The sequence below is a fragment of the Crinia signifera genome, chromosome 1 (genome assembly GCF_055691185.1).
Source record: "Crinia signifera chromosome 1, ASM5569118v1, whole genome shotgun sequence".
Taxonomy (NCBI): Eukaryota; Metazoa; Chordata; class Amphibia; order Anura; family Myobatrachidae; genus Crinia; species Crinia signifera.
Window position 1 is genome coordinate 232,266,224 of NC_139217.1, and position 24,200 is coordinate 232,290,423.

Consider the following 24,200-nt stretch of genomic DNA (forward strand, 5'->3'; position numbering starts at 1 on the left):
ACTGGGTCAACATGACTGAAGGTCGACATGCAGGAAGGTCAACAAGTCATTAGGTCGTCAAAATTTGGGACAAAAAAAGTGAAAAGCCCCATGTCGACCTTTTGACTGTTGACCTTCCCCATGTTGAACTAATGCTTGTATCGGCCTAATAACCTGTCGACCTAACCCAAGTCGACCTTCAGTCATGTCGTGACCTTAATGCATGTCGACCTAATGCTTGTCAACCTAGTCGCTGTCTGTCCAATGATCCATATCCATACAGCATACTGTGCATAATAAACCAGTATATTCTTTATCAATTCTGCAATGTAGTATGTTTGTCATATATCTGACGTTGCAGATAAGCTCAGAAGAACGGCTGGGAACTTTCTGAATACAATGCAACAGAATAGCTAATTGATAAGATGATTTTTCTTTAAGGCTGGAAGATTAAAGGCAGTGAAACATACTGTGAACAAAGGCTTTCCTGAAAACACACACACACCTCGTGATACTATTTAACCATCTTGGAGGAAGAACAGAATGTACAGAACAGGGATGGAGGGAGTGGCCTCTACCATAAAATACGCCTGTCACAGAACACTCAGGGGGAGGGGTGACAATGTTTTCGTGCATAGTGTCAATGTATAGTACCAACACTAAAATATACAGGCTTTTTTTTTGTATCTCTTGCTACGCATGTAGTTTAGAAGGAAGTTGTTTCTAGAATATTATGCACACAGACTGCTGCAGTGTTTACTTCAGTAACACATTGAGAGTTATGCAGTGGACACACTGATTACATAAAGGCATTGACGGGCAGATGGCTAAAATGCAGTTAGTCAAGCAGAAATAACTCAGCTGTATTGTAAAACACACAGACACAAATATTAGGCCTGATTCAGGTTGGCTCGTTAGGTTTGGATGAAGATAAGATGGGCAGCTGACGGTCAGTCTCCTGCCCCTGGCAGGCATTGGCATGCCCAAGTTCCCAGAAATGCGCATGTGCAAACCCCGACTAACAGGGCTGGGGCCAAATTCGAACTGCCACGAGCGATCCTGAATTGGCCCCTAAGTCAGGAATCAGGAAGGTCTAGACTATTGAGGTGTTTGTCAATGACATGTATTTTTTTTTTTATAATAAAGGTTCTTACACCCCAGTTCTGGTTGTAACAGGGTGTCCAACTGGATGGGCATGACATGCATAAGCCGTCATTTTGGTCATTGTCACAGTGTACAGGATGCCCCTCCTCTCAAGGTTAACCTGAAAAAAGAAAAAAATATTATGATCATATTGTCCCCACATTCATGTTGAGTCATTTATGGGCATCATTATGAAGTGAATTACATGACATAGATGATAAATTCCCTGCCTAATGTAATGAATGTTTACTTTATACAAACGAATAATGGAGAGACATGGTCAAATAAGGACTTCATCCCCGTACACACTGGGCGACTTTCATGTGAATGGCGCTCAGTTTTCTCATCTGGCAGTGAGGAGCGGTGAATGCTGCTGCGCACTCACGCATCATTGCTGCCAGGTGCCACTCATCTGCTGGTATTACCAGCAGATGAGCAATGGAGAGGATGGCTTTCCATCAAGTCCTGCTATGGAAAGCCGCCCACCCCCGGGGAAAATGACTGGGTAGGGGGAAACCCGCTCAGTGTGTATGTACTGAGCGTTTTTCAGCCCATCTATTTTGTAAACCATACATACAGCATAATCGACATTGTGTATGAACCTTATGGCTTAATATATCTTGGTCTAATAATGTATGATAAAAATGTAACATTAACAAAAAATGTAATATAATAATTTATATCTTCTTGTGTGATGGTCTAATAGGGAGACAGAAAGGCGGCACTCGGAGACAGCAGTAAATAGAAAAACCCCAAAAGGTGGTTTAATGTGACATGTAGCAACGTTTCGGTGCTTCGCCCCTTCCTCAAGCCAAGTCAAACAACAAGTCTTGTTGTTTGACTTGGCTTGAGAAAGGGGCGCAACTGTTAAGGGTGCGAGAAGATGCACCGGTTGTGTCAATTGCAAATATGTCCTCACAGGCAGTAGCTGGCAGCATCCAAGGAATGGTCAGAAATACCAGTATGGACAGTATGGACTGTGCAACCAAATTTACGGTATATGTGATCCAATGTCCCTGTAAGAAAATGTATGTGGGGAAGACTGTTCACATGCTAAAGGAACGGATAAACATGCACCATTCGTCGATAAAAAAAGCTCTGTCTCAGGTTGATGGTAACACTCCCCCAGTGGCATGACATTTTGCCAGCAGTGGGCACTCACGGACTTTCAATTCTTGCCTTTTGACTATGTGCCACCCCTCCGTAGAGGAGGTGACCTGCCCAAATTGCTACTGCAGAGGGAGAGCTATTTATTTATTTATTTTTATTTATCAACATTTTCTTATATAACGCATACATATTCCGCAGCGCTTTACAGAGAATAGGACCTATGACTACAGGCCATGGCACCTGCGGGACTTAATGAGGAACTTAATTGGTCTATATTTCTTTAGTGGGAGCCTGATTGTACCAGTTCACTAAGATAATGAGTTATTAATTTATTTATTTTATTTATTAACAGTTTCTTATATAGCACACACATATTCCGCAGCGCTGTACAGAGAACATTCACATCAGTCCCTGCCCGAGTGGAGCTTACAATCTACAGTATGGCCTTTATTCAGATCTGATTGTAGAGCAAATTTGTTCTCAAAATGGGCAAAACCATGTTCACTGCAGGTGGGGCAGATGTAACATGTGCAGAGAGAGTTAAATTTGGGTGGGGTGTTTCTGCACAGAAACAAAATAACTCAAAGAAATCTAAAGGCCCATACACACTGGGCGACTTTGAGCTGAAAGTCGCTCAAAACACCCAGCTTAAGCGGCTTTCAGCTCAAAGCCGCCCAGTGTGTATGCCCCGGCGATGAGCAGTGAGCGCTGCTGCACGCTCCCGCAACATCGCCGGGAAAGCCATTAATCTGCTGGTTATAACAGAAGATGAGCGGCTTTCAGGACGGCTTTGCATAGCTCTGCGCTATGCAAAGCCGTCCTCCCCCCTCCGTCGGCGTCGGGCAGGGGGAAAGCCGCTCAGTGTGTATGCACTGAGCGGCTTTCCCTGCAGCGATGATTGGCATAATCGCCCCGTGTGTATGGACCTTAACTCTTTCTATACATGTTACATCTGCCCCACCTGCAGTGCACGTGGTTTTGCCCATTTTAAGAACAAATTTGTACTGCGATCAGATATGAATAAGGGCTAAAGTATTAAGCAATCATCTTGTAACTGGCATTTAACAGGCTGTTTTTTAAAAATCTCCTAACCTTAGAACTTTAAAACTCATTCTGCTAAGCTAACTAGCTATTGCTCCACCTCTTTTTCTCCTGTTCCTCAAAGTAATCTGCCAAAATACACTTTTCCATATGCAGTCATTCAACATTCCCTCACAATTTGGGATTTCACTGACCACGTTTATAGTTTAGCTCCCTCTACAAGCCCCCTAATACTACTTATAGCACTCTATATACCTGGATGCAAAGGGGTGTTAGATTTGCAAATTACATGACTATAGGTTCTTCCTTCCCTGTGTACCCTGAATTGCAGGAGAAATTAAGTATCCCACAAAACAATTCCTTCCAATTCCTCCAATTCTGACATAACCATACTTTTTTTAAGCACCAAATATCAGCTGGAACCCTCACTTGTGCATACTGTATCGTGCCTCCGACAATCATCTATCAAGAGGCATGTTTCCCTGCTCTATACTATGGCACAGATACCTCCTTGTGGCCCAAAAACTAGCTAGCTTCCTTTGTGTACATATTATTAAAAAAAATTAACAAATGGGGATTTCTATGGTAATTTAGCATGAGCTCATTTATCCCCTGGGGCTATTCATTTAGCCCTCAAAAGATCCCACTGGCAGCATTTATCAGGATTTTTTTTTTTTAGACAGCAGAACAGACACAAAAATTGCCAAGGCCCTATTACACAAATCCATGAACAGATTCTGTATGTTAATGCCTGTTAACACATTAATTTCACAGGTGTTATCGAGGGTGTCTGATAAAAAAAGGGGGTGTAACTGAATAGCCCCAGGCGTTAAAATATAAAACTATCACACCTTGTTCACTCTAACTTAACACCTGCAATTGAATTCACCTTACCCATTCTGCAGTAGTACCCCTTATACATGTTACACCACACACTAGAGTACCACTAGCTTAACCTGGCAGTAGGGGTTGAGGTTACTGCAGGGAGCATGGCAGGTTCGCACTCAGGGCTTTAGGCTCTGTGCAAGCTCATCTGCCACAACAGCCTAGTTAGAACCCTGGCTTAAGTGCAGCATACAACAGGTTATGAGCAGGGTGATTGAAATGTTAATGCATTCATCATATCTTTGTTTCTGCTCTCACGGTGCCAAGGATAAAGTGCTATTAATGTAGCGGGTGACCCATAAACAATAATTTATTCTTGTTTACCTTTAACTTACAGTATTTAAATTCTGACACATGATGAATAATTTATTGTATTATATTACGACAATATATTACATTTAATTATTCCTATTGTGTCTTCATTTAAATTAAGTGATGGCAAACAAACACTGTTTATTGGTCACCTCTTACTACATTAATGGTACCTTGCTATTGGTATAGTAATGATAATAATACCACTAATTCTTATTATTATCCCACCACCCCTCCCCAAGCACTCGTACAGCTGCTGTGTCCCCTACTCCCCCTTAAGCGCTCACCCACCTGATGTTCTCCATCCAAAGCACTCACCTTGCTGATGTAACCCCCCCTTCCCCCCTCCTACAGAGAAGGAGCCAGATGCACCACTGCTAATATACATCAAGCAGGTGCCCAGCAAATTGACCCTGTTCCACACACAGGGCATCCATTACTCTGTGCACTAGTTCACCTTGTCCAAGGGCTTGACCGCGTGGATTCTGCAAGTGTGTGGCCGAGGAATGGGAGTGCTGGAGGTATGGTGGTAGGAGTTAAAGGACACTTGCCCTCCTTTCTGAGTGCCAGTAGGAACACTGAATGGTCAGGCTCCTCATGGCAACAAAATAGGTAATCAATAAGGTGTGTGCAACTCACCAATGAATACAAATGGTTAAATAAAATAGTCACATGTAAATGCAGAACTCACCACACTATGGTTATTGGATTTGTACTAGAACCCAGGCAGAATTATATTACTACATCATCACGTTTACAAGATCCTGTTAAGTAGGTTAAAAGAAGTAAAACCTTAATATACTATATTTTATTACTTCTACCCCACTGCTCCCAGCGATTCTGAAAATTCTCTCCCTGCAGAATTCAGATATTTAATTTTTGTTGTTGCAACCCTATTACACAATAATTCAGCTGCTTTATGGCGAGAGAGGGGAAAAACGGTTGAGTGGGTGGGTGTCAATCATCAGCCAATCCTACATGAAAAGTCTCTGCTGCCTCCCAGTACATGGACACTGCAGGACTGTGTGTGAGGTGTGCAGCCGATGAAGAGGGTTAATCACAGTGGCTGTTTAAACAGTTTTGTTTTTTGCTTCTGTTGGCCTGGAAGGATACAATAACAGCTTAAAAGTACATTCATTCTGATTGGAGGAAAGGCATCCAAAGTTTTTTCTTGGCTAATATGAAAACAAAGTGATAAAAAAAATGTTAAAAGGGATAGACCACTATAAGTATTTTTTTATACTTTGTACATTTAGTTTGTACTTTATGCTTGTAGAATGATTAGTAAGAAACATTTGGAGGAAGTGCTATCAGCTTTATCCATGGTGACAAAAACACACCAGACCAATGTTCAGTTAGGGCACAAAATGATAGTACATCTGGCAATGAATATTTAAGTTTCTATAGCTCCTGCAACAGTATTTCAGCTTTCTAACCCATGTACCAATGGGCACCAATTAATAGCATCGCTCAGCTTTGGGATGACTAAAGAAACAAATTCAGAGATGAGAGTGTCGATGTTGTACAGTGATTCTTTGCCTCTGTACACGTGTGACTGTCTTGTGGCAGCCATTGGAGTGTGAAATTATTGGCAAGGTGGTCATTCAAATTTAACTATTTCAGGGGCCTGTCATAGGTTGCGACTGCGATACCCTATACAGAAAATGGGTGTGCTATGAGCTGATGATATACGGGATTCTGACAGTCATTAGACTGACTTCGGAATCAAAACTGCTGGTACTCCGACAGTGTGGTGAGCACTATGAATCCCCTTTCCGGGCTTGGCTGGCCAGCTGCAATTTAGTTATTATCTAGGATATGCACCACTCACATCTAAATTCCTCTGCTCATTTTAACCTTCTGCCTCAGCTGCAGTGCAGCATTACTGTATATCACCACAGTGCACTTACTTGCTATTTTTACTTTGCTCTGATATTTGCTGTCTTACACAGAGAAGAAATGAAATAGCTGAGAATGATACCCATACATAACTAGAGAACTGGTGGTTATCACCAGATAGGAGTTGGCAACTGGTCACGACCACAGCAGGGTGCCTCTCCTGTTGTTGTTTTGCAAGTAAAGAAAGTCTCAGTTTAAATGAAGAAATTATGGGTGAGATTTAATGGGATGCGATGTTTAGTAAGGTTCTGAAAATGGCATTTTCCAAAATCGTGAATTTAAAAAAAATCAACTATTTAATGAAATTTGCAGCAAAAAAAAGCGATATGGTGTGAATTTTAGTCATGAAAGTGTGTGAGCTTTAGTCATGAAAATGTGCGAATTAATACACATGTGCGATTTGTGTAAAAAAAAGAAAAACAGCGTGGGCCGGCAGTGTCCCGCAGCGGGGGGGGGGGGGGGGGGGGGGCGCTTGGAAGTCCCTGTGAATAGACGCTGTGCGCATGCGGACATAGCAAGCAGCTCCCAGAGCCACAAGCCATGCCCCCACAGCGATGAAAATGGGCATGGCCTCATGTCGGTAGACCATGCCCCCTTGCCACAAGGTCACTCCCAAGAATCTCAGGTTCGCTCCTCCAGCACGTAAAGCATCCCTCTTCCCTCCACTTCAATGTTGGGAGGTATGGATAATGTATGTGTGGATGTGTGGATCACCAGTTGTATGTAACAAAGTTTTACTGCTCGTATGTGCTATTTGTGCTGTCCCAGCAGGCCCTTTAATGCCCTGCATGCTGGTATTTGTGGTTCTTAAAGTCCCTGCATGCAGTGCAGGCTTGCTGGGACTTGTAGTTCCACAACAATACACAATAGTTTGTTCTATTTTTCACCATTTAACAACCCGGTGCCCACTACCCAAGGGGCATCTGGGACAGTCCCAGGCTTCAGTCCAAGGGCGGGACCCAGGGTGTTCTTACATTTCCATCCCAGCTCCGCCGTACATCGCCGCCCTTCGCATACATAATTATCGCATATGTTGTAACATATGCGATAATTATGGTAAAGGACAACTCTTGCATTAAGAGCTGTCCTTTGCGGTGAGTCAGCGGTGCTGCTGCTGTGGTGGGAGGGCTGGCTCTCCTCCTCCCTGCACCCGGAAGAGGATCATAGTGCAGGGAGGAGGGGGTCACAGGTCCGGGCAGCACAGCTCTGTGCTGCCCAGACACAGGTGAGGGGGGGTCGGTGCGGGGCAGCGGGGGTTCAGTGCGGGCGGCGGGGGATCATGTTACAAACCCTGATAACGGGTTTTTATCGCATTTTTAGTTTAGAGAATCCCCCCCCCCCAGGGAGGGATTATTGCGAGACCACTGACTCTTTATAAAGCATGGTACAGATGTAGCACCTCTTATTCAGCCTACCTATGGTGATTGGGGTCACTACATGCTTGTTGCTCCCATTCAGAGGCAGCTGTAGCACTGTTGGAGAAACCTCATGGGAGAGTCACGGGAGCTTCTCAGACACTCCCAATGTTTACTGTTTTACCACATTACTTTAATGTCCCAATTTCCATGTGTGCAAAATATTCAGCATTAGCTACGTGAAGGTTATTATTTGCCTATGGGACCGTGACACTACACGGCCCATTTGCTTATATTGTATAGTACAGTTGGACCAGTGGCGTAACGAAAAATTTTGCTCCCCCCCGCCGGGACAATTTCGCCCCCCCCCGGACAATTTTGCCGCTGCCCACCCGTTAAAAGTCCCCCCTGGGGAGCTGGCAGGGGGGTCCGTGCGGTGCGGAGGTACCTGTATTCAGGGAGAGCCTAGAGGTCCCTGCGCCTGCGGCGCTGAGTATGATGTTGCCGGGGTCCCTGCAGTGAAGTGGAAATAACGCTCCTGCGGAGATAGCACGTTATTTCCACTTCACTGCAGGGACCCCGGCTGGCAACATCATACTCAGCGCCGCAGGTGCAGGGACCTCCAGGCTCTCCCTGAATACAGGTACCTCCGCGCCGCACGGACCCCCCTGCCAGCTCCCGGCTGAACCCACAAGCAGTGGGGAGCTGTCGGAGAAAAAATAGCGCCCGCAGACCCCCGGCGCCTCCCCGCCACCGCGGGGGCTGCAGCCTTATAGTTACGCCAGTGAGTTGGACCACAGCGATGTTCACGGAGATGAGACGCACAAGCGTCTCATACGTACTGTATACTGTAGTACTGTACATGTAAGCGATCCACTCTGCAAATAGCGGGGTTCCATCGGTATATCAATACGCTACTAGATTGGTGGAGCATTAGCCACCCAGTGGTGGCGATTTGTATTGCGAGAATCCACACACCTTGGCACACGAGAGCGCTAGAAGAAAAGTGGATTGCCATAACCTTCGCCATGGCGAGCTGGTAGAAACAGTGAGAGGTGCTCCATCTGTAGGTAGGGCACAAATTTTTTCGTTTGCAGAGGTGTCGAAAAGCCTGTCACTGGCTCAGACTCCACCTAATGGGCAATGTGAAGAGGCAGGGGGTGGGGGCAGTAGCAGGATAAATGAGTTTCACCACCTCTCAAGGACCACTTTAAGCCCTGTGTCTATGCTTTGTGTTCCGCTGTGGAAGCTGTCAGCTGCTCTGTCTAGCAGACACTTCCTGGTGTCAGACAGTGGTGGGACAGCAATGTGAGTGAAACCTGCTGAGCATCTGCATGTGCATCCTTGGAGTTGGGCTGACTGTTTCCAAGGATGACCACTGAAGATGCATCGCTGACCTCCAGGCCCCCAGATCTGCAGAGGTGATGGTGGCCCTGGTGGGGAGGCAATAAATATAGGAAAATATGGATGGTATGTAGTCATGAAACTGACACAAAATGTCAGTACAACATTAACAGTTACAATGTCTACAATGTGATGTTACATGTAGTCTAATCCTATGAATGTCAACAAGATTTTAGAAATGGGGATAGGCTGCAATTAAGGTTAATGTTAGGAGCAGACTTTGGTTAACATTTAAATTTTAACTGCTGAAAATCTAAATGCTGAGATTATGTGCTCGATTCAGACCTGATTGCGGCTGTGTGAAGTTGCACAGAGGATGATAATCTTTAGACTATGCATGTGTGCCCATCCCTCTTGTAGCTCATCCCACCTTTGCACCCCACCATCAAACTATGCTCCCTGGGAGAGGGGGGCCCTGCCATTGATTAAGGTGAATTCCCGTCCCAGGAGATAGGATCTCAGAGTCTCCACTGCCCACTTGAAAGCAAGGCCTTCCTGCTCTACTATGGCATATTGCTGTTCCCTAGGCAGTAGTTTCCTGTTGAAGTAGAGGAATGGTCTCTCCTCCCCCCTACCTCCTGAGACAACACTGCTCCAAGGCCTGTTCCTAAAGCATCCCTCTGTAGGATGAACCTTTTATCAATGTCTGGGGCTATCAACACTGGTGCTTTACACAGGGCACTTTTTACAATCCTTCCAGGCCACATGTGCCTGGACCATCCAGACAGACTTCTCCAGACTTTTTCAAGCAATCAGTGAGCGGAACTGCTATGGTGGCAAAGTTTGGAAAAACTTGTGATAATACCCCACCAGGCCTAAGAAGGCCCTGAGTCTTCCTCTCAGGCCATGGCCAGACAACAACAGCCTCCACCTTATTGACCTGAGGTTTGATTTGGCCCCAGCCTACCATGTACCCAAGTACTTAGCCTCTGACATACATATCACACACTTCTTTGGGTTGGCTGTGGAGCCATGGAAGCGCAGTCTTTAATACGGCTTCCACTTTGGCCAAATTAGACTCATGGTCAGCGTTGAAGACAACAGTGTCATCTAGGTATGTGGCTGCATACTTTCGGTGGGGCTGGAAGAGTTTATTCATAGCCCACTGGAATGTTACCTGTTATGATACCCAAGGATAGACAAACACAAGATCTGGCTGACAAGACTGTGGTTGGTAGATAACAGCCTGTACAGTGCCACTGTGACCAAGGTGGTAAGGACACAGAGACACCTGAGCCTACCCTTACTCTGTTTCCACACCCTGAAGTCGGTTAGCACCTGTAGGTTCATTTCTTCACCTATAATAGCTGCCTTTCTGGGGTGAATTAGGTCCACCCCATATTTGGATGCCACCAGGGAACCTAACTAGCAAAACACAAGAGAAAAAACCAGGCTCAAAATAATAGCAAAATCCAGATATGAGCAGCTCTTCTGCAAATAACAACCAAGATTTAGCGACCAACCACTAATATGTAACAATGTAGCGATAACATAACACAAAAACGTACAAACAATAATGTGACGCTTCTGCCGCAAAGTGTGATAGAATTTATTAAAATAATAATACAAAAGAAAGGTGGCTTCTGCCGCAATGTGCGGCTAAGCTCCTAGACTCACGGTACCACAAGTGATGTATATGGTGAGTATAGAGCACGGGACCAGAATTCCAAAAGGTGGCAGGCTGAACAAACTGGAAATGTGACTGTTAGGCTGGAACAGACTGGAAACAGGATGCACAATTGCAGAGATTGGGTTCAGAAACCAGGGACTGGCAATAAGGCTTCAGGATGGGCTGGGGATGGGCTCACAGGAAGTTCCTTAAATGTGAGAGTCTACCATCCACTTCAGCAAATGCCTAATAAAGTAAGTAAAGGCAGCTGCTATGCTGCAGCAGAAAGCCTCAGTCTCTTATTAACCCTGTGGCTCCTGACAGTGGCTGGGGCCTCATGAGGGATGCAGTTTAAATCCCGGCGGTCGGGATCCCAGCGTTCAAAATCCCGACGCCGGAATCCCGAACGCCGAAATCCCGACACTTTCTCCCCCCGTGGGTGTCCACGACACCTTCGGAGGGAGAATAAATTAGTGTGCCGAGCATAGCGAGGCACCGGGTTGGGATTTCGATGTTTGGGATTCCGGCGTCCGGCTTTTCATGCCAAATCCCCTCGTGAAGCCCAATTGGCAAGACTCAAAACTGAAACAGGCCACCTTTGGTAAGGTCAAGAGTGGTCAGGTATTGGCTTTGGGCCTATTGCTCGATCATCTCATAAACATGTGGCATGGTATAGTCATCAAATTTAGATACCTGGTTCAACCTGTGGAAGTCATTGCAGAAGGGAAGTGTTCAGGACAGCTTGGAAAACAGCACTATGGGGTTATTCAAGCCGCTTGTGGACTCTTCTATAACCCCAAGACATAACATGTCTTCCATTTCCTTCATGCTGTCCCTCTTTGCTTTGGGTATCTGGTATAGCTGCAGATTGACCGCTACCCCAGAGGATTAACAATGTCTTGCTGGATGATCTTGGTCCTCCCTGGGATCGCTGAAAAGACATCCACATTTCTCCTGACTATGTATTGAGCTTGGCCTTGATGCATCTTGACGTCATCTAAGTATTTGACAATTGGGATCGCACATGTCGAGATCTTGGCCACTCTTGCATACCCTGTCTCTAAGCTTTCCTTCCAAGGCTTCAGCAGCTTTATATGATAGATCTGTGTAGACTTCCACTTTCATAGTTGATAATTTACTGGCCCCACAGTCTTGATCACCGTATATGGCCCTTGATAATGGGCATACAATTTTCCCTCTATCTGGGCACTAAGACCAAGACTTTGTTCCCAGGGTCAAAACTCTATTTCTCAGCCTGGATGTCATAATGACATTTCTGTCTAGACTGGGTCATATGGTCCCTGACCAACAGAGCAATCTGCTGGCACCGCCCATTGAACTGGTGGACAAACTGTAGTACATTTGGCTTCAGGGAGATCTGTTGTTCCTATCCCTTCTTTAGGAGTTCCAGGGTTCCCCAAGTCTAGCTCAAAGGTGCTGAAGCCTGTAGAGGACTGGGGAAACTCACGGATGACGAACATCATAAAAGGTAGGAGCTGGTACCAATCTGTTTTGTCCTGAACATCTGTTTGGGTGTGGAGTTAAAATGCTCCACCAAGCCATCGGTCTGGGGATGATACACTGAGGTGCAAATCTTTTTATCCCCCCGCAACCGGTGTAAGTCACTCATCAGCTGGGACAAAAACGGGGTCTCCTGGTCAATGAGGACCTCCTTGGGTATGCCCAGATGGAAGAAGATCAGCAATATCTCTTTGGCAATGGTTTCGGTCTTCATATGTCATGGAGGGATGGCTTCAGGGTATCGGGTGGACTAAAATACACTGTCCCCTTGCTGATTTTCCCATTGGCCCTACAATATCCATCTGAAGGGGAGCTCTGTACTGGGGCTTTGGTACAGTATACTGGCAGATTGGATACTCCTGACAGTATTTTGATAGTGACACCCGGATTCCTGGACAGAAAAAACTGCCGTACCCTCTACAGAGTTTTCTCCTCCCCAAATGTCCTCTCCACAACTGTAAAAGGGCAACTTCCAGGACCAGAGGCTGTTGGACCTGTGCTACTATAAGCTGCTCTACTTTCTTACCCCATTCCTTGACAACCCTATTTAGTAAAGCATTCTTTACTATGAAATAAGGGCATACCCCCACCCCCCCAAGTGCCAATTAATTTTGCCATTATAGCAAATTTTCTTTGAAGCATACAAAATTCTCTAAAAAAACAGACATACAAAAACTGCGCTTTGGGACTACCTTAGCATAAACTGAATTTATTAATCAATATAAACCATTCCTTGAAAAAGTGCGCAGGATGCACGAAACGCATTGGGTCCAGCAAGAGAACTCCAGCGGAATCCCTGAAACCTATCTCCTACACTCTCAGCCGTCCGTTCTTGCACTCGGCGCAGATCTCCGGTCACTTCCGGCTCATGCGGCACGCAGCGGGGCAGCGCTAGTAACATCAGAAGCGCCAAGGAGCATCCCCTTCCATCAGTGACATGGCCACTACAGCGTGACTTGCTCTGCAAGTTAGGGATGGCCATCGTTGCCATTGCCATCGATGGTTGGCATCGATGGCAATTCGGCAACTGGCCATCGATGGTGCTAAACTATGCAATGGATCACCATCAATATTTTTACATATCTATGGTCATCCATTGTGTTTGATTGATTGGCCTCTGGGCCAATCAAAACACGGGGGCGGGGCTTCGCGGGTGTCGGGGGCAGAGCTATGCTCTGTGTCCCGGCACTTTAGGGAAAAAGCAAAAACAAAACTATTCGTTTAAGCTTTACATCGATGGTGGGAAACCATCTGGTTCTCCCCCATCGATGGCAAAACTATTCGACGTCGGCCATAAACCATCGATGATTTCTAATCATCGATGGTCGATGGCCATCCCTACTGCAAGTAGAAACATCACCGCTACGGCACTATCCAGTCTGCAATAACATCACTGCAAGGAAAAGAAAAAATGATTTTTTAAAGTTCAGTTGGTTATTTAAAAACAAGTCTTACTTACACTGTCTGGCCAGACAGATAAGGGTGCCTCTGAAGGACCTGTTTGGTGGTGTTCCCTGGTAATTTGTAGTAGTGCAGATGTCACAATTACTATATACCAGGTTTTTTCTCCCCCTTGCCCTTTTTACCCCACACAAGTGCAAAGAAGAGCCTCCTTGTATTCCAGGGAGAATATGCTATGTGATTACGCATTTCCCCACCTCCGTTATGGTGTCAGTGGCTTCCTCAAATCATGGTGTGCTGTTGTTGCTGATCATTCCCGCTTGTCTTGTCTGAAATCCTGAAGCGACAAGACAGTTTTTTAATGTACTTTCCTCTGGGTCAGTCGGCTATTCCGGCATAGTCGTATAGATTGCACACAGACAGTCTGCTCCTGAAGAATTACTCAACCTTCGAGCCATGGAGCTGGAAGAGGAGGGCAGCTCCTCATGTTGAACCGCCAATAGTTCTGGTAGTCCAGGGAAATACCGCCCCAGGAACAAAGGGTAGGGGGAGTGCGGGGCGATGGCCACAACCTGGATTGTGTGCCCCTGATGTTGCACTGGAAACTGCAGTCTGGGGTACACAGACATAGAGCACCTCAACCGTAAGTAAGACCTGGTCAACACCTTCAGGGACTGACTCCCAGTATCGACCAGTGCCTGAATTGGAATTGGAATCAGGAGGGCACAGACAAACCCTTGCTTCCGACAAAGCTGTAGCTTGGTTTCCCCAATTTTCTTGCACTGCACTCCATAGTTTGGTGCAGTACTTTTGGATGTGGGCCTGTTCTTCACACTCATAGATGCTGATATGCTGGAAGGGGGTGTGGAGGTGTCTGGGTGCAACAACTGGAGGAAGATATGCTGGGAATTGGCTATGTGTAAAGATGTGTGTGTGTGTGTGTGTGTGTGTGTGTGTGTGTGTGTGTGTGGGGGGTGGGGGGGGGGGGTTATGCAGCAGCTGTCAGATAGCAGGTACCCCTGGCAGTTTGTATACAGAGCCAGTGAGTGAAGTGCCGGCTCTAATAGAGGTATAGAGGGGATATGCTGGTCAGTGTCCGCCTACTTAATGGCCAGTTGGGGGAACTTTTCCCATTTACTGCAACAATTAGTTGGGTAAAATCAGGTTTAATTTTTCCCAACTAGTTGGAACGACCATTTTGGAACTTTTTTTTTGCTGTTTTCAGTGTGTGGGAGCAAACGGCTGATTATCATTTGCACCCACACACTAGACAAATTATCATTCCAACCAGCCAAATCTTTGGCTGGTTGAAACCAGGGCCGGATTAACAAACGGACTGATGAAGCTACAGCTCCAGGCCCACTCTCCGCAAACCTGGAACGTTTTCCCCATAAAATAACATGGGACCTGCTAATTCCGACCTCCACCCAGCTCCAACGGCGGCCAGTTCCCCCTCCGGCATCACAGAAGCTCGAGGTTGATCTCAGTCGAACCCAAAACGCTGGGCCTTCAATCTGATACCTGGTCCATATGGGTTCATTGGTTCTAGAGATATTGCGGGTAAACCAATTTTTTTTAATTTCTGAAATGTAATTTCATGGCTGTTCATGTTGTTTGAGGACAGATTTCTCTGGAACCAAACGGCCCAGTTTCACGGGTCCAAAATCATTCGAAGCCTACATGTAAATGGGTCAGTTGGTTCCAAAGATATAGCTGGTTGTTTAAAGGTGGGCGGGGGTGGTTTTTTTCTCCCCCTCACACAGAAAATGCAGGGACTAGGCTTTTGTAAAAGCGGCCAGTCCGGGAATGTCCCTGCATGATCCTGGGACCATATTCACGGGTAAGACCCTGCATTTTCTGGTGTGAAAGGAGTATTATTTTAAATAGCCGGGACACGCAGTGCTCTGAATACAGTCGGGCATGTATTCCCCCTTGGCAACGAGCATGTAATCCCACATGGCAATGAGCATGGAACCCCTGGAAATGAACATGTAGCATCAATTTTAATAGGCATTATGGTGTTTGGCATAATACGTAATGGAGATTATGGTGTGTGGTTTAACATGTTATGGGCATTATGGTGTAAATTTGGCGCGCAATGCCCCTATTTATGAAGCATATTGTGCATTATTGCTCAATCTGTTTGGAATAGTGCAGGCATGTCCAAACTATAGCCCTCCAGCTGTTGTGAAACTACAAGTACCATCATGCATTGCCACAGTTTTGCTATTAGGGAATGCTAAAACTATGTCAAGGCATGCTGGGATGTGTAGTTTCACAACAGCTGGAGGCCCACTGTGTGGACATGCCTGGTGTAGTGTGTATTTTGGCTCAATCCATGTGGCAAAATATGAATTTTGCCGGTACTTGTTTCCTAGCACGGCGCCAGCGATAAAAATTGTATCCATCGGGATCCCCAGAAATCGCGTTGATCGCATCGCATGCAACCAAATCGCATGCGATGCGATCGACGCAATCGATGTGAGTTTTACATTGGAATCAATGTAAAATGGTCCCTGAGACCCGTTTTTTACATTGGCCCCAATGTTAAATGGCCCCCAGACCCCAATTTGTATTGTTTCCCAACCCTGATGGGTCAAATGCCCCCCCATTGTTAACGCCACCCGATTTTTCATTGTATACCCACCCTTATGGGTATTTTACATGACAAATGGACCCCCATTGTTAACGCCACCCCACGATGAACGGCAACCCGAAGCGTGGCGAGCGCAGCGAGCCCGCGAGGGGCGGCGGTACGCGTCCTCTGACCTTTTCATACCCCCACTATCCACGTCGGCGTGGAGTTGACTTTATATAGTGTGGCGAGCGCAGCGAGCCACCGAGCCCGAAGCGTGGCAAGCGTAGCGCATTACTTCACAGGTATTACACGTGCGCTCGCAGGTATTACAGGGGTGCTGGCCACAACCACTATTATTGCGCATAATAGGCCCATGATAATTTTCAGCTCCAGGCCCATTAAGACCTTAATCTGGCTCTGGTTGGAACAATATTGCCCTGATTTATGGCCCGCATTAGTAATTTTCCTTTATTTAAACACATGTTTATTTATAGTATCTGGTGTCTGTAAATGATTTGACTAATGCTATATAGGTATGGAAATCATCCAATATATATATATATATATATAGGTAGTGCCTACAAGATGAAGGCAGTCCAGTGTTCTCATTAAAATAACATTTACTACACTGAAAATATACATATATGCTTAGGGATGAATTCACAGAAGGTCAAATTGCATTTAGAATGTATTTGCATAGGCATCACATTTATCATGTATACTGTGATGAGTGAGAACAAAATAAATATCACAGCTAATATATAGTTGCAAACAAGAAACCCCATATTGCAGACAGCAATATTAGCAACAATACTTGCAAAACTTCCCTAAATAATAGTGTTACTAATGTTATATAGCAATATTTCACAACAAGCATTCAAGCATAGACACACCCATATGTGCAGCTAGACATGCCCTTTGAGTAGAGTGTGACATGCTTCCTCGACATCGCCTCATGCTCAGTGTTGCACATTCTACTGTAGTCTCCACGATTCTTGTTTTCAAGTAGGCAAGTATGCCATATACTCTATAATGATTAACAACAACAGCAATACTCTGTAGAAAATGTCCTGTACATGCTTTGAGTTCATTGTGTAAGTGCATTCTTTGATTCAATTTGTCTCCAATGCAGTTTATAAGACAGATAGTGCAAAGTATGGGGACATTGTAATTGTGCTCTTTACCCCAAAATTAATATATGGAGTTAACAAGCTATTTCCTATTGAAATAGTATCCAGAGACTGAAGAAAGATCAATTTAGATTCCTATAATCCCACTGTTTCTGCCAGAAGTCGCAGTAGTGTATGGCCATCCGATCTACCTTGAGCCCATTGGGACCTTTGCATGCGTTCCTTCTGCATGTGACGATCCCGTTCCCCAGTGCCGGGAGGGGGCTGAGTCAGATATTGGACGGGCAGCATGTCTGACCTCTGACTCCAATCGGATGGGCTCGGGACCGCTCATTGGATCAAACTGAATGTAATACACATGTGATTTGGCAGCCATCAACAGGTCACCTGCACCCTGCACACAGCATTGGTAGGGTAACCATCCACTCCCCAAACACAACATCGGCAGCCATCAGCAGGCAGGGATGGATTATAATGGGGGCACAGGGGGTCAGTACCCCTGGGCCCCCCTCTATCTAGGGGCCCCCTGTGGTTGGCATGTATTTTTTTTAGCTAATGGATTTCTGCACGGGAGTGGGGTATTGCTGCAGCTTCACCTATCTGCTAATGTGACAATGATTAATGGTGCTGAACATCAGGAGTCAAGGCACACTGAGTGCACAAGTGTGCAATGCATTACTGGGAGTTGACTAAGTCCCATAAGACTTTGCACAAGAGGTCAGATGCTGAGAGGCTTGTGCTCAGCTCTGCTTGGTGGAGCTCATCATATGCTTCTCAGGTCCATGAAGTATAGCAGCAGCAGCAGCAGCAGCAGCTGCCTTGTCATGTGAGGGATTTTAATCAGAGGCAGTGCTGAGCACAGGCTTTTCATGTGGTAATATATATATATATATATCTATAGATATATATCTATATATCTATATATCTATAGATAGATAGATATCTATCTATCTATCTATCTATCTATCTATCTATCTATCTATATATATATATATACATACATATATATGTTTTTATTAACCCCCCCTGCAGTTGACCATTGACCAAGTTTATACAGCCTTTATTCTATGTTTTGACAGTATAATATTCTTCCATGCAGTTTGTGGCCAGTAATGACAAGTAGGAGGGGGCCCCCCTTTCTAAAGTGCCCCAGGCCCCCCGAAGGCTTAATCTGGCTCTGTCAGCAGGTCACCTGCACCCTGCACACAACATTGGTAGCCATCCACAAGCCACCTGCTCCCAACAGACAACACCAGCAGCCATCAACAGGTCACCTGCACCCTGCGCACAGCATTGGTAGCCATCCACTTCCCAAACACAGCAGTGGCAGCCATTTGCAGGCTGTAGTAAAAATAATTCCCCTCCTGTGACATTTTGCCTGCATGAGGCCAATTTGTGTTCAATTGGAAACTGCAGGTATAAGGAGCATGCATACTTGGGGAACCCAAAATTGGTTGCAAGGTCCATTTAACAGACAAGCCTTGCAGTCAATTGAATATGCTCCTTATACCGCTTTCACATTGTTAATCAAACTCCTGGGTCTGACCCTTTTACACTAAATCCTTTTACAAATAGTAACAAATCTCCTGGCTAGGACAAAATAGATCCTAGGACACTGGGTTTGGCAAATATAGATCATGTCAGACTAATTTAATTAGCTTCTATGAGGGAGTCAGTAGGAGGCTGGACTTAGGGAAATCTGTTGATGTAATATGGCTTGATTTCACTTTGACACGGTGCCTCATAAAAGGTTATTTATGAAACTAGGTAATTTAGGGCTAGGAGATAAAAGTTGTAATTGGATTAATAACTGGTTGCACAATCAGGGACAGAGAGTGGTGGTAAATGGCATACATTCCAACTGGGGTAAGGTCCAAAGTGGAGTTCCGCAAGGTTCAATATTGGAACCCACCATGTTTAATATATTCATTAATGATATTGGAAGTGACAGTGACTAAAATTGCAATATTTGCGGACAACATGAAAATGAGTAAGGAAATTAACTCAGGAGAGGATGTGGAAACACTACAAATTCACTTAAATAAACTGGAAAGGTGGGTGGAAAATTGGAAAATGCATTTTAACATTGAAGAATGTAAAGTAATTCATTACGTGAATAAAAATGAACAAGCTACTTATGGGCTAAATGTAGTTATTATAAGGAATTCTGCTGTAGAGGAGGAGTTGGGGGTCATCATAGATGAAAAATTGGGTAATAGTGCACACTGATCAAGTGCAGCAGCAAAAACAAACTGGACACTGGCATGCATTAAGGGTATGGATTCAAGGGATGCCAATGTGATAGTGCCTCTTTACAAGGCATTGGTGAGACCACACTTGGAATACTGTGTTCAGTTCTGGGCACCTCATCTTTAAAAGGACATAAATTAATTGGAACAGGTACAGAGAACGGAGACTAAGCTAGTAAAAGATCTCGAATCACTAGAATACAAATATAGGTTAACCAGGCTGAATATGTTGAGAGGTGATATGATTAGTATGTTCAAATACAGGATTGGGAATCATATGGAACTGGGACATGATTTGTTCACTAACAGGCCTATACTTAGGACACACGGGCATTTACTGAGGCTCGAGGAAAATAAATTCCGTTCTGAACTAAGAAGAGGATTCGGTACTTGTGTATTTTCACGGCGCCCGATATATCGGATGCGATATCGGCCGATATATTGATGCGATCCGAACCAATTTTTGACCTGTTCCTAATGATTTTATATAGTGTGGTGAGCGCAGTAATCCGCGTCCCCTCGCCACCCTATATAAAAAATCGCCACTATAAAATCAACTCCATGCGTAGTGGATAGTGGGGTAATGAACAGGTCAAAGATCGGTTTGGATCGCATCAATATATCGGCCGATATCACATCCGATATATCGACCGATATCGCATCCAATATATAGGCCGATATCGCATCCGATATATCGGGCGCCGTGAAAATACACAAGTACCAAGGATTCTTCACCATTAGAGCAGTAAAATTTTGGAACTTATTGCCGGTGGGGATGATTACAGCAACTACTGTTAATGAATTTAAATCAAAACTGGATGCATTTTTGGCCACTAAGGGAATCCTATAGATATGACTTACTCAAGTCAGTAGTTACAAGTTAGATACAGTAGGTTGAACTCCATGGACTAACATATTTTTTCAGCCTTAAATACTATGTTACTATGTTACTATTATACACAGGGTGACCCTGGTTTAACCCTGCTACCCAGGTTGAATTGCTGGGTTGGTTGACCCGGGTTATTCAGTTTGGTGCTTTCACATTACACCGTGATCTGGGTCGACCCAGCAACAAAGCGGGTTATAAATGTGATGTGAAAGTGGTATAAGAGTTTTTTCAGTGCTGGGCTATGTTTTTCCATTTTGTTAACTCCAAACATGGTTAATCAGAACTCCCGAAAGAGAACTAAATGAGCTTCATTGGTTCAGCTTTACAATCCCACTTTTAAGTACGCATAATTTTTACCTTACATTTACTAAGTATTGGGATTTTAATTACAACACTATTAGCGCTTTCCAGTTTTTGTTTTGTGTCTATGCATTAAGGAAGGGGAGTTAAATAAAGAAATTAATTAAACAAAAATGGAGGTAAGCGTGACACCTGTGGAAAGAAATGAGTTAAAATGTATACAGCTCTTTTGCGGAGAGTTGAAGGACCGCAGTGCTCTACACCAGGGGTTCTCAACCTCGGTCCTCAGGGACCCCCAACAGTGCATGTTTTCCATGTCTTCACACAGAATCACAGGTGAAATAATTAGCTTTTGTGATCTTTTAAAATGTACCAGTGAGTAATTAGTGCACCTGTGTATCTGTGAGGTGACATGGAAAATGTGCACCATTGGGTGTCCCTGAGGACCGAGGTTGAGAACCACTGCTCTACGCTGTCCCTACCTACAGGTTTGCCAAAGTGGTGTTACAGGCCGTACAGGCTGAGGTGTTATCTGTCACTGTGAGGGTGTATGCAGTGCAGGAGCAGCCGGGCTGCGTGATGGTCTCTCTCCTGCTTCTGTCCGGCTGCCGCTATTAGAATTTGCGGCTGAGACTTCTGCCGGACGGGTGGCATCAGTCGGCTTCTCTGTCTCTGGAAAGTGGCAGTCAGCTGTAGTGCAGGTCTGGGGAGCACTGCTTGTGGTCCTTACATGTCGGCATCAACGCGTTTCGTGCCCAAGGCACTTTTTCAAGATAAATCTTTTGTTTTTAGTTGTCCTATTTATACTAAATTAATTGAAAAAACTATATTTCAAAAACGGAAGTTTATAAAAAGGAAGTGCTTTAAAAAGAGTGGGAACCACATGTATTCTAAGCTTTTGAACTTCTTATAGGAAAAGTTTTGGTGTCACATTAAAAAATTTTTTATAGAAAGAGAAAAAATATATATATTTATTAAGGAAATAAAATGTATAAGAAATAAATAAATAAAAATTATAAGAATATCGTTAGCGATATTTTTGTGCATATCGTACCTGATATACCCTTAACAATATGTGTTGTAAATGACCCCGACTGTCATTGCATATTTAGCAGGGGGCCAGGAGATGTCACTGAATGATATTGTTCAGTGTTTTAGAACTAGATTATTTATTTGACAGTGGGTAAGTGGTACTGCGTACCTGCAACATATTTCTAACAGGTACTCCGTACCACACCGTACCCCCTTAATTGCAACACTGTACATTACCTCCCTACAGACAGAGCTCCTCTCATTGTTTCTGTCAGCTCACCATGGTATGTGGATGCACGCCATACAATATCCATGCAATACATATAGTGGGTAATGCTCAATCTAGTGGCGGATTTATATACCAATGGAACCACACCATTCGCCAAGAGTGGGGCATGCTACTATACAGTACGTACTATATGAGACACATGTGTGCATCATTCCCGTGAACATCACTGTGACTCCAACTGTACTGTACAATGCAAGCAAATGGACCGTGTAGTGTCCCAGGGCCCTGCGGCCTGCAGTTCACGTAGCCAATGCTAAATATTGTGAACAGAAAACCCTGGACTGTCTCATTGTCAGTGAACAGCATTACGGCTCCATCTTTACATAGACTCATGAGCAGTGGATGCTATTAACAGGTGGCATAGGCTAATGGAAACCTGTGTTTGATTACATTGTCAATTTTTGTTATCAATTTTTTTTTATTGAAACATTTATGAAAGTTATATTTAATAAAACTAGGCACGCACACACACACAAAAAAACTGTTTTCATAAGTCTTTTTGTGCAAGAACCATAGATCATGCTGTGCAATGTTTAGTACTAAGCATTACGCACAGTGTCTGTATCGCGCCTGCCCCGAGCCAGATCGATTGAATCAGCCTCTTCCATTGCATTCTCTGTGAAAAGTCTCCCAGGGAAGGGGGAAGGGAGGCGGGGGTTGGGGTAGGCTGAATACAGTACCTTCAACACCAATCCACAATGGGAGCGTCTGAGATAGACCGAGCGTCCAATTATCTATTTGTGCCACAGTAAACTGCTCTTTGCACAAAGGAGGAAGGCAAAGGAAGGGCCATTACAACATTCAGTCAGTGTGGCTGAGGGAAGGTGCTACGGTATCCAGTAAATTATAGGAGAGAAAGCATGAGCACTGATCAGCACATGGAGAAGCACGGAAATAGGAAATCAGGATTTTGCGTGTGCCTAGTTATATGAAATATAACTTCCCAAAATGTGTTCATAAAATAAAAAATAAAAAAATATCCCTTTATGAATGTAATGCAGGCCTACAACGTGCAGAGCGGTGCGCTTATCCACTAGACTACGACCCTTTGTGACAGCGGACAATGCTCCAGATGCAATCATAGCGAAATGAGACGTACAAGCGTCTTAGAGGTTCTGGAGTTATTTTCACAGTATTCTGCTCTTTTCACAAAGAGGTTGAACAACAGTACCCTTACACATGTGGAACCTACTGTATACCATTGCTAATGTATCTCAATAGTTGTGGGCTCCCATGAAGCCTTGGCTGATTGCCGGTATCCATTTTGTTAACCTCCTCGCTCTGTGCTCGAGTCGGTCCTGCTCGTACTGTGCTGTACTGTACAGTATGTCATTCCTGCTGTAGGGTACTGCATATCTGCGGATCCTACAGTATACTGTACACACAAATAACAGGAAGCCACAGGTGCTGCCAATCAGCCAAACCTTGATCACATCAGTTTAGGAAACCTGGTCTGGATCTAATTTTCCTGCTGCTGCTCTGAAACCTGAACTGGATCTTCCACATTACCCTCATGTGGAAATATGCTGTCTCTGCCATACTGGTACTTAATATTTGCAGCTAACCTTTGATGTTTTCATAAGTCTTTTTGTGCAAGAACCATAGATCATGCTGTGCAATGTTTAGTACTAAGCATTACGCACAGTGTCTGTATCGCGCCTGCCCCGAGCCAGATCGATTGAATCAGCCTCTTCCATTGCATTCTCTGTGAAAAGTCTCCCAGGGAAGGGGGAAGGGAGGCGGGGGTTGGGGTAGGCTGAATACAGTACCTTCAACACCAATCCACAATGGGAGCGTCTGAGATAGACCGAGCGTCCAATTATCTATTTGTGCCACAGTAAACTGCTCTTTGCACAAAGGAGGAAGGCAAAGGAAGGGCCATTACAACATTCAGTCAGTGTGGCTGAGGGAAGGTGCTACGGTATCCAGTAAATTATAGGAGAGAAAGCATGAGCACTGATCAGCACATGGAGAAGCACGGAAATAGGAAATCAGGATTTTGCGTGTGCCTAGTTATATGAAATATAACTTCCCAAAATGTGTTCATAAAATAAAAAATAAAAAAATATCCCTT

The 24,200-nt window shown here is 44.7% G+C and overlaps 1 long non-coding RNA gene across 1 annotated transcript; it reads right to left on the reverse strand.

Moving 5' to 3' along the window:
- Window positions 1-1,086: 1,086 nt before the first annotated feature.
- LOC146027368 (uncharacterized) lies at window positions 1,087-5,030 on the reverse strand. Its single transcript, XR_014454777.1, has 2 exons — window positions 4,928-5,030; window positions 1,087-1,243 (listed from the first exon to the last, which is right to left on the reverse strand). It is a non-coding gene; the product is annotated as an uncharacterized LOC146027368 (long non-coding RNA).
- Between the last annotated feature and the right edge of the window lie 19,170 nt (window positions 5,031-24,200).